Below are 13,274 nucleotides of genomic sequence, written 5' to 3' on the forward strand. Positions count from 1 at the left end.
GGGAGTAACTGAAGCTTAGGGTGAGAGCAAAGAACAAAGCAAGCCAGGAACACATTGGTAATGGTACAAAGGGACAAGGGCACTGGAGGGGAGGGAAGGAGATGGTGGGAGGAAAAAGAAGGTAAAAGAAGGGCTTACAATTAGTTCCCTTCTCAGCCTTTTCTTTATTGTTGTTAATTAGATACAATTGTGTTGCTGTACTATTTACCATGATGGCAATACCGGCAACTCATTTATAGAATGGACATCATTAGAGTAAGGACAGCCCAGAAAGGTTATTAGTGCTTCATCTGAACTCTGAAAATGTCAAGCCATGTGAGGATGGTGAATGGTGATATGAAACCTATTCCAGTTATCATATGTTAATGAGGGGAAACAATGTACAATCTATAAGGAGAAAAAAAAACACCACATTTTGTGACCAGAGTCAGGATTCAATGGAGTTTTATCCATTTTCAGCCTCATTAAAATATGTAGATCTTATCATTAGGTGGTCAGTTTACCAGCAGAGTTTACTTGTCTGGTTCAGATATATGAATGAGTATGCCAATTTGTTAGTGTAATCAGATAAACCACAGTTCTGTTGTGTGTGTATATATATATATATATATATATATATATATATATATATACACACACACATACTAGTGCCCTTTATATATGTGTACACATGCATATATTGTATGCAAACATGTCCATATATTTATTACACACATTATATTGCATATGGGTGTATTAACGAGCACATTATATTTACATTGCACATGTAGTATACATATATGCATATGTATACATGTGTGTGAACACATATGCAAAAAAATTTGTTTCTCTTGTGATGGCAGTTGCCTTAATTATGAGTTTATGTCAAATATGGCTCTACTAATTACCATGATTTTGTCCCATCAACAAGAAACTAAGCCTTCTGCCTCAACTTTTTTTTTCATGTAAAGTTTCTCTTCTGTAATAAGCACATACATACCCACGCAGTCAATAAGGTTTCCAGGGGTGGATGTTAAATTGGACAGCTGGTAATTTCAAAGACTCTCCCTGGTATAGCCTCAGTCTCATTTCAAATAAGGAATATCCTACTTTTATTTACACATTTCTTTGTGGAGAAAAGGGAGGGAGGAAAGAAGAAAAAAATTTCTTCACAGTAATCACATAGAGAGCAAGTCCATTTTACTGACAGGCACAGTAGAACTTCACTAATGAGCACTAATGATGTGGAGACCCACTGTGAATTACCACATTGGGAGATTTAGTGATTGAAAGGGAAAACAGGATGACAGTGTCAAGGTCACTGTATTATCCAATATGTTTTGTTCATGTATTCTAACACTAAAAATTCCAATCCACTTTCTACAATAATGATGGTTAGTCAAAACTTGGCTGTTAGATTTGCCTCTACTCTTATTTACCTAATAATAAATACCTTTGATCCCCACATCACTTTTTCTCCATATACCAAGATTTGGAATGACAGCACATTTATCAAGGTCATGCAAAAACTGTTGAATGATTTCTTTTTCAGACATATTCAGGCATAGTCTTAGATATTTATTTTCCCTTTGTTTCTTAATATGTCCAAAAGGAAACTCATTTGAATTCTTGCCTTTGCCACTTCTACCCACCAACCCCATATTTCTTCCAAATTTTCCTGCTTTTATTTCCATCACCCAATTTTACAGAATTGAAGTCATTCTTTCCTTTTCTAACTAAGTCCCCTTTCCTATCTAATCAACTGTCAAGTCTCTTCATTTATTTATTTATTATGTTATAATCTATCTGTAGATTGTAAAATCTTTGAGAATAACGACTGTCTTTTATTCCATTTTTATCTCTGTATTCTTAGAAGAGAGCACAGTGCTTTGCCCATAAGAGAAGACTAATAGTGAGTTTTATTGTTCAGTCATTTCAGTCATCAGTTTTGCGAAAGAAACTATTTGTCATTTTTTCTCCAGTTTATTTTACAAATGAGGAGACTGAGGCAACCAGGAAGAACTTGCCCAATTCAGGTCTTCCTGATTCTAAGTTCATCCACTGTGCCACTTGGCCACCTTGATTTCATTGACATGTGACATTTCCAGGTAAGGAAACTCCCATGACTGATGCCAGTCAGTACATACTCTGTAACCTGTGGTATTAGAGAGTTGCCTAGATGACTGAAAAATCAGATGACTTGTCCAGGGTCATACAGCTAGTTTGTCTTCAAAACAGGATTTGGTCTTACTGAACCCAAGACCGTTTTCAAACTACTGTACTATTTATGAAAGATAACAAAAGATTCTTGTACATAATAAGAATTTTGTTGTCTGAAAGAAAACTGGTATCCAGTTCACATTTGAGGAGATCCCTAGAGGGTAAGGAAAAAGGATAGTGTGAAAAATGCTTTTTTCACAGAATTCTAATTCAATTCCTTTACCCTAAGATATAACTTTATTCCTTTAAAAAAAAATCAGAGTTTAAGAAAAATGGATTTCATTACTAGTTCTTGAAATCAAGAATGAAGGTCTTTGATTCAAAAATGCATAATATGAAATCATTATGGATATCACAAATTCAGAAAAAAATTTAAATGTGATGAAATGGAGAACCTTTAATAGTTATACTAATAAAATTCACTTCAAGTATTTGGAAATCTCTTTAGATAATTATTCTTTGTTATTCTATTATTATCAAGTACTTCTAAGTTGAGTAAACTCCCTCTAATTTTGCAAGTCAGTAACTTCTCTGAAATTTATAATCTTAAGACAGCTTCTTAAATTAAGTGACTTGTCTAGGGTCATATGGTCAGTATGTGTCATGAGTGGGACTTGAACCCCTTAGCCTTCTTGGTCTTGAAACTGGCTTTCTATTCATTACACAATGATGCCTCTTTGTTCCAGAAATTGTATCCACTATTGAATTATCATGAAATGAAATCTCAGAGAGAATAGTAACTTTTATAAGGTCACAATGAAAATCAAGGTCAGTCCCCCAAAAGAGGAACTCTTATAGTCCTGATTCCCAGTTCTATTGCTTAATGTACTAGACCATACTGCTTCCTGCAGAGGATGATTCCATGTGGAATGAAAGAACACTCTAAAGCAAATTCCAATTATGGTTTATTAACTTCACACACAGTATTTATCTTCCAATTTCCAAAAATAGCACAACCAATTAAACTGTCTGTTTAGCAGGGCTTCTCCCCCACCCCCCGTTAATTTTCCTTCATATAGTAGCTTTATATAAAAAACAGAACCTAATAGGAATGGAGGGAGTGTACTTGGAGAGATTTTTACCACCCCCACCCCCACCTCTACCTCTTTTCATAACAAATATGAGATAGCCATGAAATACAAGGTCTCTTTTTCTCCTAAGAAGATACCATCTTTATGGAAGAAAACAGATTTTTTAGGGAATCTTAGAATTGGAAGTGATTTTAAAAAGTCATCTAGTCCAACCTCTTCCCCATATAGAAGTCCTACTACTAAAATATATCCTTGATAGATCATTTTCTACCATCTGCTTGAATACAATTACATCTCACAAAGCTGACCATCCCATTTTTCTCTCTGCATTGCTATATAGACATGCTATTGTTCTAGGTCATAAATATTATTCTTGGTCTTCTTTCAAGAAATTTTTTTCCTGTGAATTATTGAGTACCTCCTCTGCTATTAGACTTCTTTACATGATGTATTATGGTATTCATTTCCACAGTTTGACCTTAGGGAATTTTTTTCCTTCCCTATCATTTTCAAGCATTCTTGATCAGATTTTTTTTAAGCAATGTGATCTAGAAAACAAATTCTCTCCTTTGAAAAATGTATATATTTGTATATTATCCAAAGCCCTCATTGCCATTTGACGGAGATGAAATAATGTCCTCAGAAATGGACAGTATTTCTTCTAACTCTATCTGATTTCCAAAACCTTCTTTTGGTTCCTTAGAAAAAGAAAATGAATCGTTTTGCTAACTACACATATAATACAGTGTCCTACGAAGATCCCATAAATACTGAGTAACAGGTAGCTTTGCCTACCTCTGGGTCAATTTAATTTAATCCATTAGAATGTAGACACAATGCTGTTACCGCTCCAATTGTTTCTTAACCAAACCAAATATAGAGTTTATTGTACTAAGAGAAGGAATTATTCACTGACTCCTCCAATTCAAATATATATAGAGACAATAATTTAATGATTTAAAATCTTATACATGGACTATTTTTGCTCTTCCTTTAGGCTTTACACAGAATTCTTCAATAAAACAAACCTCTTATTTTGAAATCTATAGTGGTCCCCCCCCCCCCACTCAGTTATAGTATACATAAAGATGCATCTATCACCCATCTATCTTCTTGTTGACTTTTTGAACCTGAATGGAGGATGTGGCACAGGACAAGATTCATAAAGCATACTCTGCCATTCACTTCCACGGGGTGTGTGTATATGGTAATTAAGTAACACTTCTAATAGGTGACAATGATCTTGAAATAATAAAATTGCAATTATCTTATCAAACTTAACATACTGCATATTTGGAAAATGAATTAAAATTTATTAGAGATTTCCATCTCTCTAGCTGATTGTTCATGAATTCTAGATGTCCTGTACCTTTGATTACTTTGGTTTTTTTCCATCTTCTTTGTTAGCTCATTCTTTCCAAATGCAAATTGATCATGTCCTTTGTTGAATGGTGAAAAATATAGATTACTTTCCAGAGAATCATTCAGTAAAAAAGTATTTCTCTCTTCTAGTCTTTTTGATCAGAAATTTATAGAACCTTTCTCATTACACTGCCTTCTTTTCTATAAACTTAAGAAGACACTGATACTAATTTGCAAACCACTGCAATTAATGTTTTCTTGATATTTGTCCTTCATTCTGGAAGAAGACCATGACATCAGGGAGATGATGCCTTGAAAAGCAAGTGAACTGGATTTGAGTGAGAGGGTGCTAAGTCAACAATCTCACTTTCTCCTCTGGAGTCATCTGGGTCCAGTGGTCAGATATGAATTAGGATGAAAGAGATGACCCAAGATGTGAGGCAATCAGGGTTAAGTGACTTTTTCAAGGTCACACAGCTAGGAAGTATCAAGTGTGTCTAAGGGAAGATTTGAACTCTATAGACTCACATTTATCCAAAGATATTAGTCACTACTATTTATGTAGGTTGTCTAATTCAAGTGCAAATGGAAGTGAATTGTTCATAATTATAATATAATGAAACATAATATAATATATTAGAATATAATATAATGTAATGTAAGGTCCTCCAGATGTTCATGTTTCAGGATGACATTGTGCCTTATATTAAACCATACATTATAATCCACTGTGCTGAGTGCATTACCTAGTTTGTGATAGGCACTTAATAAATGCTTCAGTGATTGATACAGAACCTCTTCATTGAGATTTAAGACTCCAAAGGAGATTGGATTAGCAGTTCATACTGGGAAAAATATGATGTACAGTTGAAAAGTCTATAGCTATTACAAAGGGTCAATGGCTAGCTTTAAAATTGCTGAAAGGGAAATGAAGAAATCTAGATCACACAAGGGAAACTGCACAACACTTTTGATTATACAAGGTACCCTCTGATACAAAATATTTTCAATATACCAATATTCTCCTCAGTAATGCTCTAAAGAGTATGAATCATGGGAAAGCATGATTTTGGAAGACCTGGAACATTCATGAATGAATGAATGAAAAAGTATTAAATATTTGTGTGACAGACATTGTGCTAAGTCACATATATGTGGGTGTATACATATGTATATATTTGTGGGCTACTGTGGACAAGATGGTTTAGATGGGTTATGATGTTCCTGGTAAAATATTTACTTATATATGACCTACTATGGGCCAGACTCTGTGCTAAGCTGTTTGCTATTTCATTTGATCATTATACAATTCTATGTTCTTCATAGATATCACATTTGAAATGAATCACACACTACAACTACTTTCTGGAGCATCAGTTTTCAGTTTTTAAAGTATGGACTATGTATCCCTCGAGATCCCTAAAACTCTTTCAGGGTTCATGAAGTCAAAACTATTTCCATTAATTCTAAGATATTATATGCCTATTAAAATGCTCTGTCCCTTTCCAATTATATATCATTATGAGGCTGCATTTTTTTCATATACTTCAACCAAAACAATATATTGCCATAGGTTAAATACAGAAACAGGTAAGAGAATCTAGCTAGCTGTCCTCTATTAAGCAGGTGTATAAAAATATTTGAAACAAAGCTATTCTTATTATTTTTATTTTAAAAATGTATTGTAATAAAAATTTAATGAATGTATTTAAAAAAATTAAAAATCTTTGTTAATAAATTATAAAACAAGCTATTTTAAATAAATTAATAAATATATTTTAAAGTTTTCCAGTTCTTATTTGTAATTCAATAAATATTGATAGATATAACCTATATAATTTGGAGGTCTCAATAAATTTTAAGAATTTTTAAGGGGCTTTGAGATAAAAAAAGTTTTTGAACCTTTGGTCTAGAGCACTTAAAATCCTTTGCATTGGTTAGGTAATCATTCCTCAGGATATATCCTGATTAGATCAGCACAATAGGCAAAGTCCATTATTCCTACAACTGGATAAGACAAAGCACTAAAAGGTTCAGTTTAATTGAAAAATAGATTATTTTATTTTAGGTTTTTGCAAGGCAATGGGGTTAAGTGGCTTGCCCAAGCCACACAGCTAGGTATTTATTAAATGTCTGAGGTCGGATTTGAACTGAGGTACTCCTGAGTCCAGGGCTGGTGCTCTATCCACTGCATCACCTAGCTGCCCCTTGAAAAATAGATTTTAAAAGAAAAGCAGGCATTGAACATATTACTTTCTAGGTAAGTCTCTTTACCCACATAAGTTTGGACTGGACCACATCTTGGCATTTTGGAATTAATCTGGAATCTCTAAAATAAGAAGTTCAAGTTTCAACCATAATTATATTTTAGGTACAAAAACAGCAATTTTTTTATCAATACAGATTAATATAATTTCAGTATTTAAGATCCAGAAACCTGATTTGTGTATTTGTAAGTACCTCTCATCTCATTTTGCAAAGTTTTCTATTACTGACTTATTAAAGCTTCATTATGGTATTCAACCCAAATGTTAGTCTTGATTCTAGTCCATGTAGAATGTTTTGTATCCAGTAATTAGTAACATAAATAATCTCCTTCCAATGGAAGATTTGGGGTTCACTGATCAATGGAAAATTTATTACAGATACCATAGGACTTTAATTATTAAACCTGTAAAGATCATTTATTTAAACTGAGTCATTTGCATTGGAAAATGTTACAGATGGATAGACAGAGATACAAAGGAAGGCTATGCATAAAGTATAGTTGGATCTTAAAATTATGATCCAAAAAGTAGTATAACACAGAGTTGTTCAGTCCTTTCAGACATGTCCACTATTTGTGAACCCATTTGGGCAAATATACTAGACTAGCTTGCTATCTTCTTCTCCAGCGTATTTTTATAGATGAGAAAACTGAGCCAAAAAGGGTTAAGTGACTCTCCCAGGATCACACAAATTAGTAAATGTTTGAGACCTCATTTGAACTCAGGTCCTTCTGACTACAGGCCGGGGCAGACTGAGGTACCCCTAAAATACAGATAAAAATACATTTTAAAGCTAAGTTAATATGTGGTCAGCAGGGTTTCTTATGAGCAGAGTAGTGATCCCATTTCTATTTGAATTTGACATTCTTAGTATAAAGGATAAAATGCCAGACCTGTGTCAGGTCTCATTTAAGACCTTTATTTGCTGTGTGACCCTGGGCAAGCTATGTAACCACTGAGTACTAAGTGAGACTCCCTAGGACTACTTATCTACTATCCTTTATTTTTGTCCTAGACCTGTGATTTCATCAATGATGGGAACAGCTGCCAATGTGAAAACTCCTTCACGTGCTATAAATGAAGACCTGTCTGAAACTCATAAGTTTAAGAAAATTGTCTGGGGTACTGAGAAGTTGGAACTTGCCCATGGTCTCACAGCCAGTATGTGTCAGACAGAGAGAGGTCTTCCTGACTCCAAAGCTATAGGGGAGTTCCACATTGCCAGTTGCCCACATTGATGAAATCTCATCTATCATCCTGAATCCTGTAGAACTCTCAATAGGCAGCTTCTCTGGGGCAGCTAGGTGGTGAAGTGGATAGAGAGCACCAGCCCTGGAGTCAGGAGGACCTGTGTTCAAATTCAGCCTCAGACACATAATAATTACCTAGCTGTGTGAGCTTAGGCAAATCACTAAACCTCATTGCCTTGTTTAAAAAAAATAAGCAGCTACTCTCGTGAAAGATCTGAGATCAGTGGTCATTTTGACCAGTGGAGATACTAGAAAGAGCATGAGCCTACTGACTTACTTTCTGTATGACCCTGATCAATGCATTTCTGTTTTCTTGGGTTCAGTTTTCTCACCTGAAAGATGAGGGAGTTGGAATACCTGTTCTCAAAGGTCTTTTCAGCTCTGAACTCTATGGTAATTATTGTCTCTTATTTAAATCATCTTGAAGTGAATTCTAAGAAAGGGCCCTACTGTGGTCTCAATCATAATAAAATGGATTGTTATTTTTTTTAATGCACAATTCTAAGGATGAAATAAAAACCTAAATGGCAATCAGAAATATAATCACAGAAGTAATTTGTTAATGGTTAATGACTCATTAAACATAACACTTTCATCATAAACCTTGGAAGCACTTTATAAACTGTGGCCCCAATTAAATTGTTATAGAAAATAAATATTCTAGAAAAGAAAAAAAGTCCTGATCTAATGTAAGAGATTTACAGAGTTCTAACATATTGCATTTATGCATCAAATTCAGAAAATTGATTTATAACATTAATTTAATCTTTTCTTGGGAAAATAACAAACGCTTATCATAATCAGACTGTAATTAAAAAACAAACAGTCTTGCAAAAAAGTCTCCTCACACTGTGGTTCATAAGATGCCACTTTTGCATTTGAAAAATATGTTTTTTAAGTAACCATCAAAAATGTTTATTAAAACCTAATTGCATAGACATAAAAATGTGCATTTTTATTCAGTGATAGAACTAATCCCTAGCTTGATGAGCCTTTTCCCATATGACCAATTTCATCTTTAAAAACAAAAACAAAAACAACTCCAAAATACTTTTATTTTTAATCTTTTGTTAAAGTTTAACACACCCAGTAGGCTATCTGAGAGAACAATTTAATTAAGATAGTATTTGAAGCTCAAACACATGCCTAAATATATATATATATATATATATATATATTTTTTTTTTTTCATTTTCAATACAAGGAAACAGAAGAAGTTCTAATTAAAGTATGTTTATACTACCTACCTGACGTCATTTGGAAGAATAAAAATAATTTACAAATGGCAACATTTGAAATATATATGCATAAATACATACATATATATGTGTCTTTTTGTATACATACAGAAAGACACATATGTTTCTGAAACCCTGGCTAATCTCTCATGGATCACTCAAGTGTGTTTAATTTGGATTCTTTGTTTTTTCCTGAATATCCTAAACCTAAAAACTGAAGAGTTCTCAGGTTCCTACATGGCAAAACTTGAAATTAATGAAATATACTTCTTGCATCATTTTCCTCTTTTCAGCTAACAAGATAGGGACTTATGATTTCACTGAAAAAATACACACACACAGATGTATATATATATATATATATTATATATATATATTCCCACATACACATGTATAAATATATACATGCATATGTATAGTGCATGCATATATACATACATACATATATATATGGATATAGGTATGGTACTCTGATTTTAAGAAATCCCCTTGTCAATGTAGATGAGTCTTTTCTGCATGTTATAATCTTAGAGAACTGTAGGAGGCACTGAGACATCAAGAGATTTATCCAATGTCATATTTAAGAGACATATAAATGCCTCAAATCAAGTCCTGATGTAAAGTTGGTGTCAGAGAATTAAGAGCTTTCTATGTAAATATGAATACAAAAAGTTTCTTATTAAATTTGTAAAGGAGGTTTGGTCAGTGATTTGAATTTCCAAATCTTGTGGCCTCAATTACACTATTGATTGTTTCCCCATTTCCTTGAATTTAATAGGAGTACATATGACAATGATACTTTTATAAGCAAGATGAATTGGTCACTGGGGAGGAAACTTAGAAGGAAATGTTCCACAGATGCTAAACATTTCATTTTCATTTCCCATTTGCCAGAGATAACCTATCAACATATGTATTTTGTTTCACACTATCTTTATCTTCATAATTCCATCTTTACTTTTGCTTCAACAAATCATGAAGAAGTCCTTTTGTAAGAGTCATATCATTAGGAAGGGCATCTATGTGAGAGCTATTGACCCCTATTTCTTTCTTTCTTTCTTTCTTTCTTTCTTTCTTTCTTTCTTTCTTTCTTTCTTTCTTTCTTTCTTTCTTTCTTTCTTTCTTTCTTTCGTTCTTTCTTTCGTTCTTTCTCTTTCTTTCGTTCTTTCGTTCTTTCTTTCTTTCTTTCGTTCTTTCTTTCTTTCGTTCTTTCTTTCTTTCTTTCCTTTCATGTTAAACTGAGACAGTATGTAGTTACTTGAAAGTTCTTTTTTTTAGGTTTTGTTTTCTTTTTTGCAAGGCAATGGGGTTAAGTGGCTTGCCCAAGGCCACACAGCTAGGTAATTATTAAGTGTCTGAGGCTGGATTTGAACTCAGGTACTCCTGACTCCAGGGCCCGTGCTCTATCCACTGCGCCACCTAGCTACCCATTGAAAGTTCTTTTTAGAAAACTATTTAGTCATCTATTTTACTGATCCCTCTTTACTTACCTTAAATTTCTTTATAACAAGAATAGGCACACAGTATTAAGTTGTGTGCTCTTTGGTTGGGGCCACATATGCTCAATTGTGCTCTGTCTCATAAGTGGCATAAATAATAACAAAGATGAGTATTGTTGGCAAAATTCTGAGTATTATTGTAACTCAGGAATGGATTATACACAGTTCTCATGGGGAAATGGGCGAGTTGGGTCAGACATAGAAAACATTAATAATAATAATTTTTAAACATTGTTATAAAACAGTCAAAATATTCAGAAGAGATTACTTTGTTTCGACAAAGAATTTTTTCATTTTTGATTGCATGTTTTCAAATGGGAAAATAGATGAATACTGATCTTATTATAGTTAATCTTCTCAACAATTCAGTTCATTGAGCATTTATAAAGTTTCTGCACCTACCTGGTACTGTGCTAAGCTCTAGGGAATACACAGACAGAAAACAAAATACCTCCTATCCTCAAGCAGTTTCCATTCTATTGGATAGGGGTTGTGGGCAACAACACATAAACAGATGAATAAATATAAACTTTATACAAAGTAGTTTGGCTAGAAGGTTTAATGTAATTACAAAATACTATTGACATCACTAAAATTACAATAAAAGCAATATTAGTGTAGATAAAACAATCCTAAATCCCTGGAACATAGGAAATTGTTAGCAATGTGTATTAATGAGACCCATATACTTCTGGGATTTTGCTAACTGAAATTAGTCTTGCTTTCTTAAGGCTATCATCCACTATGAAGGTCTAATTATACAATATTATTTTCAGAGCCCTTTCCTCTATATTTAAAAAAAATCTATTTCTATTTAAATCTTTTTTTCAAAGAATCTGGTGAGGTCCCTCTACCCTTCCTTTCATTGTCCCTTCCTTCATTTTTGAATCTATACTAAAAAGACTACTTATATTACATTTATATCTCTATGTCTCTCCATTCAAGTATATGATAAAGAAGGAGCAGGTAGGCTGATAAGTATCTTATCTCTAAAATGCATTCTAATAAGCTATAGTATTTCAGATAATTTTAAAATAAAATAGTTAATAAACATTTCTTAAGTGTATACTGTGTGCTAGAAATTGTTAGAAGTCAGTACTATGAAGTAATTGGGCAATATGATTATGTCTACATTTTTTTTTAACATTTTAAAGGAGGGATTGCCAATTTTTCCTGTGGTGTTTCTTCTTCTTTATTGTTATTGTAGTATTGTTATGATGATGATGATGATGATGATGATGATGATGATGATTAATATTTTCACTCAAAATCTTCCCCTTGGAAAGGAAGTTCTGGACAGTTACTTTCTAAAAATATTGGAAAGGAGGAAAGTCTGATGCTAAGCCATAAAGTACAGAAAAAAACTCTAGCAACTTCTATCACTCTCTTGTTCATTTTCCAAAGGATGCAGGAAGAAAAGCATTCCAGTGTCATGAAGATATGTTTTTTTCTTATCTCCAAATATTTGAAAGGGCAGCTAGCTAATGACCACCCCCTATATCCTCTTCTTCTAGTCCTCTATATCTCCCCAAGTAGCATTTCAATCCTGAGTTTAAAATTTCCACAGGGAAGGCAGTATGTCGATATTGTCCAGTCTCATCCAGTTCCCCATTGCCTATGTGCTCAGAGGCTGCAGTTTAGAGGTTAATTAATTGAAGTCCAGCATAAAGATCTCAATTATGAGTCAACTGTTAGAGCCACCTAATATATCTTTATGTAAAAAGAATTTGAAAAATTGCTGGTATCCCCAGATTTATAATTTGGAGGGATAAGCATTCTCTCTTATCTCTGAGACCTCAAGACTTTTATGATCTTTGAGCTAGAAAATAGATTTGAATTACACCTCCACACTGACAACATTAAATCTGATGTATCAAAAGAAGAGAAAATGGTATAAAGAGTTTGGAGATTTTATGGACTTATGAACATAAAATTCATAATATGTATACATATATATGAAAAAATATAGTCAGAATACAAGAATCACACAATTTTAAATATAAGAATAACATCAGTGGCCATTCAAGCCCAATTTATAAGCAAAACTAATACCCAGTATAATAAACTCAACTAGTGGTCATTTATTGCTTTTTGTTTGAAGACTTCCAAAGAGGAGTAATCCACCCTCTCCCAAGATATCCCATTTTACTTTTGGATAGCTCTTTTAGGACCTTTTTCTTGAATCTGGCCAAAATTATTTCTTTTCCCCTTCTCTCCACTGATCTAAGTTCCTCCCTCTGGGACTTTAAAGAGCAAACCTAATCTCTCTTCCATATGACAGCCTTAGAAATGCTCCAAGAAAGCCATCCTATTGCCCCATGAAATTCCTCTTAGTCTAAATATTTCTAGTCTTCAACTCATCTTTATATGACATGAATTAAAGCCCTTTACCATCCCACTTACCCTCTTGTGGATATTCTCCAGCTTA

The sequence above is a fragment of the Macrotis lagotis genome, chromosome 1 (genome assembly GCF_037893015.1).
Source record: "Macrotis lagotis isolate mMagLag1 chromosome 1, bilby.v1.9.chrom.fasta, whole genome shotgun sequence".
Lineage (NCBI taxonomy): Eukaryota > Metazoa > Chordata > Mammalia > Peramelemorphia > Peramelidae > Macrotis > Macrotis lagotis.